The following is a 6,088-nucleotide window of genomic DNA, read 5'->3' as shown; positions in this document are numbered from 1 at the left end:
CCAGTGTATTTTTCAGTCAGGGATGTTGTAGAATAAATCTGACACCCCCCACCCCCTATGTGTGCAAGCATGCATGGTAGTATATATTTGATAAATGGATGCAGATGGAGGAGGGAAGGAAAGAAGTACAAGGGCCTCTGAGAGCCTTGCATTCCAAAGGGGCTCTACATTCCAAAGGGAGGAAGAAGGAAAAGTTAAAAACACAACACTCACCCAGTTTCTTATACTGTGTACCCACATCCAGGGTCTTCTCAATTACCTACAGCCTGAGACAAGATGTCTGTAAAAATCAGATGTGAGAAATTCCAGACCCATTTCTTATTTCAGGCTTTAGTGAAGAGGTCTTCTGCATCACACCAGTCTCCAGCAACTACAGTCCTAGTTTTAGGAATTGCCAGCTAGAGGGAGTTCAGCCCCCAGCACAGGTAAGACAGAGAGAACAACTTTCACTGATCCAACAACACTCATGCATTCATTGCCTTCTGGTAGGAAAGAGCCTTGGAGACCTCCTACCTGTTAGCATTTTTGGATACCTGATCTGTTCTGGTCTGTTTCTGCATCCTGAGGGAGCCCTCCATAGGGCAGGTGCTTCCCCAGATGACCCAAGTGCCAGCCACTTGTCCATAGAACAAGATGGTCCCTGAGTTGGCCTTTTTTCATCTTCCATTTCCTTCCTACCCTTTTGCATCATGATGGGAAGTCATTGATTAATACTGAAAACTGCCATGAGTGCACGGACAGAAAAGCAGCATACAGCTATAACAATTAATTGAAATTGGCGGGTTACAGTCTCCTATTACAAACCAGTGGGATTTAAATGGGTCTAGTTTGTGATGGATTGCCCCTTTGGCACCTTCTAATTGACCTGTTGTGCATACTTTCCATCTTCTCAATTTTCATTCAAATTATGCAGAGAAAAAAGTTCTGAAAATATTTAAGGTATAAATTGAGGGTATACAATGAGGGCATAAAAATATAGACATGAAAACATGAAATGGCAAGGCATAGTTGTCCCTTTTGATTGGAGAGATTTAAAGCTGCTATGTATGATTAATAATAAGTATATCTGAACAAAAGTAATATTAGTTACCCATTTTGATTAGAAGCAGCTAGACATACTCCAGTATAGCACAAGATACAAAATTAACACTGACTGTTCCTGAACTATTTGGAGCAGAAAACTACTAACAATAATTTAAAGATTTGTTCTTCCATTGCAAATTCCATTTAACACAATACCTCCTGGAGGGAAAATGTTAGTGGGATAAGGCTGCAATCCAACATATGCTTAATTGGATACCTTTGTCTCCCAGCCAAGTTCAGCCTGCTGAAAATCTGGCAAAGCCTAGCTGTATTTCTCCAGCAGGCAGGTCTCTGTGGCACAATTGGTTAGCGCATCCGGCTGTTAACCGGAAGGATGGTGGTTCAAGCCCACCCGGGGATGTCTGTGGACTAGCCACACTCTTGATGAGAAGGCTGACTGGTGAAGGCAGTTAAGCCTCTGTACTTTGTACATGTGGGTTTGAACCCCACTCTCATCAGTCTCTTTTGCCATATGGCTCTGTGGAGAAATTCATTTTTATTTGGAGGTTTGGACTGAACAAACCTTCATCTTCAGTTTTTAAAAGTTTTTCTTCCTCTTGGCAGAGAACAGGCAGGATGGGGGAAGTCAATTCAATTGCTCCGAAGCCTCATCTCAGCCACCCTTTAGAAATTGTAATAGATCCCTGGCAGGAGACAACGGGATAGCTGAGCTCCCTCCTCCTCCAGCTAGAAAGGTAACATTAGCAGGGAGCAAAGTTTGGGGGACTAAAAATCCTAGAAAATTCTTTTCTTGGAGACTTCAGGAAGTGCCTCTTATTGGCACAGAGAGGAGGGTCTGTTTATGGCTGATTCCATCTAGGCCAGGGGTGTTGACTTTGTGGGACTGCGTCAAGTACGTCATAAAATGTGATGCCAGGTAGCAGAGATGTAAACTTTATAAAGGATATGAACACAAAGAATTTTTTTAAAACTTAAAATACAAACATACTTAAAACTCTCGAGATATTTTGTTTAAAACGGAAAAGTGGGGGAATAGTGGGATTTGTCAAGGCAGTTTTAAAAATAAAACATTAAAAAAAAAAAGCACGATCTTAGCAGAAACTAAAAATATAACATGTCCTGAGCCTTGGAAAACATGAAATGGATGGGCATTGCAAGCTTTTGTCCTCAACCCCTAGTTCTACTCATATTGGCAATGGCTCTCCAGTGTAATACTCCCCTTTGGCTGTAGGGTCCCAGGTTAGAGTACTTACTAGGCACCAGTTCTCAGGCCCATTCAGTGCAGACAAGCTGTCTCAAAGCATCAAGCTTTTATTTCCAAGGAGACAATTCCAAACAGTAGCTTCAACTGGCCACTACTGGAAAGTGAACCTGCTTGGAGAAGTGATTTAAAGAGAGAAATGCCTTCTCCAAGCCAGCTGATGGGGTGGTGAGGCTTTTGAGAGCTATATCTGGCTCTTGAGCCACAGTTTGGCCACTCTTGCTCCAAGGTAATGAAAGCCTTTTAGAATTGTTGTAACTGCTAAGCTAAGGAGTCTGCTTAACTGCTCAACTAGGGTGGGGTGTCAAACATACGGCACAGGCCGGGGGATTGAACTGGCCCATCTAGGGCTCTTATCCATCCTGTGAGAAACTGGTCAATATGTTTATTGCTAAAGGACAGAAGTTGTGCATCATATCCCATTGCTAATGAGTAATGAGTAGGGTTGCCAAGTCCAATTCAAGAAATATCTGGGGACTTTGGGGGTGAAGCTGGAGACTTTGGGGCGGAGCCAGGAGACATTGGGAGTGGACCAAGGTTGTAACAAGTATAATTGAACTCCAAATGGGCTTAGTCTGGGATAGATTGTGCCTTCGGTACCTTCTAATTGAGCTGTCTTGGCCCTTTGTCTCCCAGCCATGCTCAGCCTCCTGAAAATCTGGGAAGGGCCATCTGCATCATTCAAGCTGGCAGGTCTCTGGTACAATTCGTTAGTGCATCTGGCTGTTAACTGGAAGGATGGTGGTTTGAGCCCGCCCAGGGACAACTACGGACTGGCCACACCTTTGATGAAGTGGCCAAGTGGTGAAGGTGATGAACTGTTAATCCATTGTGTTCTACATGCCTGAGTTCTAATCCCACCCTTGACGGCCCCTTTTTCGATAACCTGGGGAGGAAACCTTGGCTTTTGCTGGATCACCTGAGTTGACAGACCCAAAGAGGCACAGATGGGTCAAACAGGACTTGAAGCCAGGTGGCAAGATTGGCAACCTTGTATGATGCTTCTGCACTACTGTTTTAGGTACCGAGGGGCTCTTTCCTGCCATGCCTCTTTCTTGGAAAGGGCCTTAGAATCATAGAATTGGAAGGGGCCATACAGACCATCAACTCCCTGCTCCATGCAGGAGCAGCCTAAAACATCTCCAACAAATAACCATCCAGCCGCGTTTTGAAGACTGCCAATGACTGTGCTTTTGTTTTGCTGTCCTTGCCACCTTTCTAGGCAGCTGGTTCTACCTCTGTACTACTCTGTAGAAATTTTATTCCTAATACCCAGCCGGTACCTTTCTGCTTGCAATTTGAGCCCTATCCTCAGCTGCCAAGTGGAAGTATTATTATTATAATATTACTATATTATTATTATTATTATTATTATTATTATTATTATTATTATTATTATTATTATTATTATTATTATTATTATTATTATTATTATTATTATTTTATATTTCCCCAAATGGGGGAATGTATTTTATTCTATTTTATTGTATTTTATTTTTTTATCATATGTTGTACTCTGCCCTAAGCCCTACGAGGAATGGGCGGAATAGAAATACACTAAAATAAATAAATACATTTCAGGAAGGTAGCAGAAAAAGGAGGAGAATGAGGACTGTGATCTTGCATGGCACATCTGGCTTATGCTGGGCCAGAACATCAGGCTATGGGTTTTGGTCCTATTGTGGGTAGGAAACAGGTGGAAGAGGGCTGTATTTTTAGGGAAGACAGTCCACAATGAGCAAGAGTGGCTATTTTTCCAGCTGTCTGTCACTCAGCTATTGGCTGCTCTATAGTGCCTGTGTGCCTGGAAGAGAGCCTAGGAGGGGAAGGCAGTGAGGAAAAACAGCAAGGACAGCAAAGCAAAAGCACAGTTGCTTAGCAGAGGATGGTTTCGATCCATCGACCTCTGGGTTATGGGCCCAGCACGCTTCCGCTGCGCCACTCTGCTGGCTGGCTGAAATGCCTTGGTGTGGCTCCTGAGGTGTTCTGTCCCTTAGTCATACCTGCCCATGCCTGGCCTCTGCAAAAACAACTGAGGGGATATATGGGGCATGATGATGCTCCTCAGCTGCATGTGCAGAATATAATTCAGTGTAGTGCAGCTGCCTTGGGCTAGGGTGTTGCAAGAGGGAAGGCGGTGAGTTCTGTAACTGTTTAGGAATAGATGTGTTATTTCTGTGTATATTTCATAGCTTGCCCTGCATCTTCCAGATGGATCTTTTGTGTGTGTTCGCAGCAGGACTTTTTTTTGAGCAGGAATGCAGTTCTAGCTGGCTTGGTGTCAGGGGGTGTGGCTGAATATGCAAATGAGTTCCTGCTGGGCTTTTTCTACATGGTTTGCATAAATAAATAGCTTTTAATTAAGCTCAGGTGTCTCTCTATGCTGTTCTAACAACATATAAAGGCCCTAGCAGGATGAGACATTGTCCAGAGTTATACATTTGTATATCCATAACTTGGTACACCTTACTATACAGATACATGTTCATAGTTGTCTTCTTCTTTGTGCCTGTGTCGACGCTACCTTCATAGAGGGGTGTCCTCATGTACACCTGTATGGTCCCCAGTCTACCACCTTTGCAACTGAAGCTGCAGTGCGGTGTTATAACAGATCCACTTCTCCGGAGCATTCATTTTCTTTTTTCTCTTAGCTGCTCTTGCGTTTCTGAAGGGAAACCACAGGAGGGAGCCATTTACTTTTTGGTCTTGTTTTTCCTTTTCCTGTGTGTGCTGTGAGGGAGTGGTTTTGTGATTTTTTTTAATGGTTTAAAAATGCTCATACACATTCATCCAACTTTATTAAAAGTTTAATGAAACTGTTTGGACAGAGCATTACAAAGTCTAAAGGGTCTCAGTGATGGTATAATGGTTGGAGAGCTGGATGCAGGATTGAGGAAACTGGGAAGAGCCCCTTTCACCATGAACTTCACCAAGTTACCATGGGTCATGCACTTTCTGTCTCAGCTGTACCTACCTACCTACTTACCTGGGTTATTGTGAGGCTAGAATGGAGGGCAGAACCATGTACAATGTCCTGAATTCTTCTAGTTAAAACTTTGATAGAATCTATGGCTGATAACAGACAGGCATTTTGGGCTGTATTGGAGGCCTCCCACATCAGGCTGGCCCCAAAAGAGCTGTCCCAAAGCCTCCACACACTCTCCCACAAGCTGTCCCCATTCCGTCCACGGGGTGATCAGATGGCTGTCACGCACCATCCCTGTTGGTCAGTTTGTTCCCCCCATACATTTGTCATGGTCATGTGGTTTCATACTGCCAAGGTGCCTCACTTGCGCACTTCCGCTTTCAGACAGCAAGAAGGCGACTGGCATTCGGCTCAAAAATTTGCTACTACTTTGGGCAGCAGATGTTTGTGTGTGGAAGGATTTTTCTGGTCGATTTCTAAGGCGTCTTTGAGTCGGCCCAAAGTGCCAGTCTGTAAGCAGCCCTTAGGTAGGAAATATAGAAAAGTTTGAATTTGCATGCAGTTATTATAAAAGGTGTCTTTAGGACACCACCTTTATCTGTAGTCCCCCAACTGCTTTTATAAAGGCCCATGGTATACAGCATGCTGTGTACATTTCTAGGAACTGAAAACACTGTAGGGTAGTGATGGAAATCTGGATTTATATGTACTGGACAAAAATAATCAGGATTCTAGTGGCACGTCAGGCTTAACTTTTTTTTAAAATTCCAGAGTCCATTTCTTCAGATGCAGTGTGGAAAGCTCAAGTCTAATCAAGAACAACACAGAGACCATTCACAAGCTGAATAACATCCACT

At 43.5% G+C, this 6,088-nt stretch overlaps 2 non-coding genes across 2 annotated transcripts; one reads left to right on the top strand and one right to left on the bottom strand.

Annotated features, from left to right (window-relative positions):
* The first annotated feature begins 1,370 nt into the window (after nucleotides 1–1,370).
* TRNAN-GUU (transfer RNA asparagine (anticodon GUU)) lies at nucleotides 1,371–1,444 on the top strand. The gene has a single exon. It is a non-coding gene; the product is annotated as a tRNA-Asn (tRNA).
* A 2,737-nt stretch (nucleotides 1,445–4,181) lies between these two features.
* TRNAM-CAU (transfer RNA methionine (anticodon CAU)) lies at nucleotides 4,182–4,253 on the bottom strand. The gene has a single exon. It is a non-coding gene; the product is annotated as a tRNA-Met (tRNA).
* Between the last annotated feature and the right edge of the window lie 1,835 nt (nucleotides 4,254–6,088).

The sequence above is a fragment of the Heteronotia binoei genome, chromosome 5 (assembly GCF_032191835.1).
Source record: "Heteronotia binoei isolate CCM8104 ecotype False Entrance Well chromosome 5, APGP_CSIRO_Hbin_v1, whole genome shotgun sequence".
Classification (NCBI taxonomy): Eukaryota; Metazoa; Chordata; class Lepidosauria; order Squamata; family Gekkonidae; genus Heteronotia; species Heteronotia binoei.
This window is presented reverse-complemented; position numbering and strand designations above follow the sequence as displayed.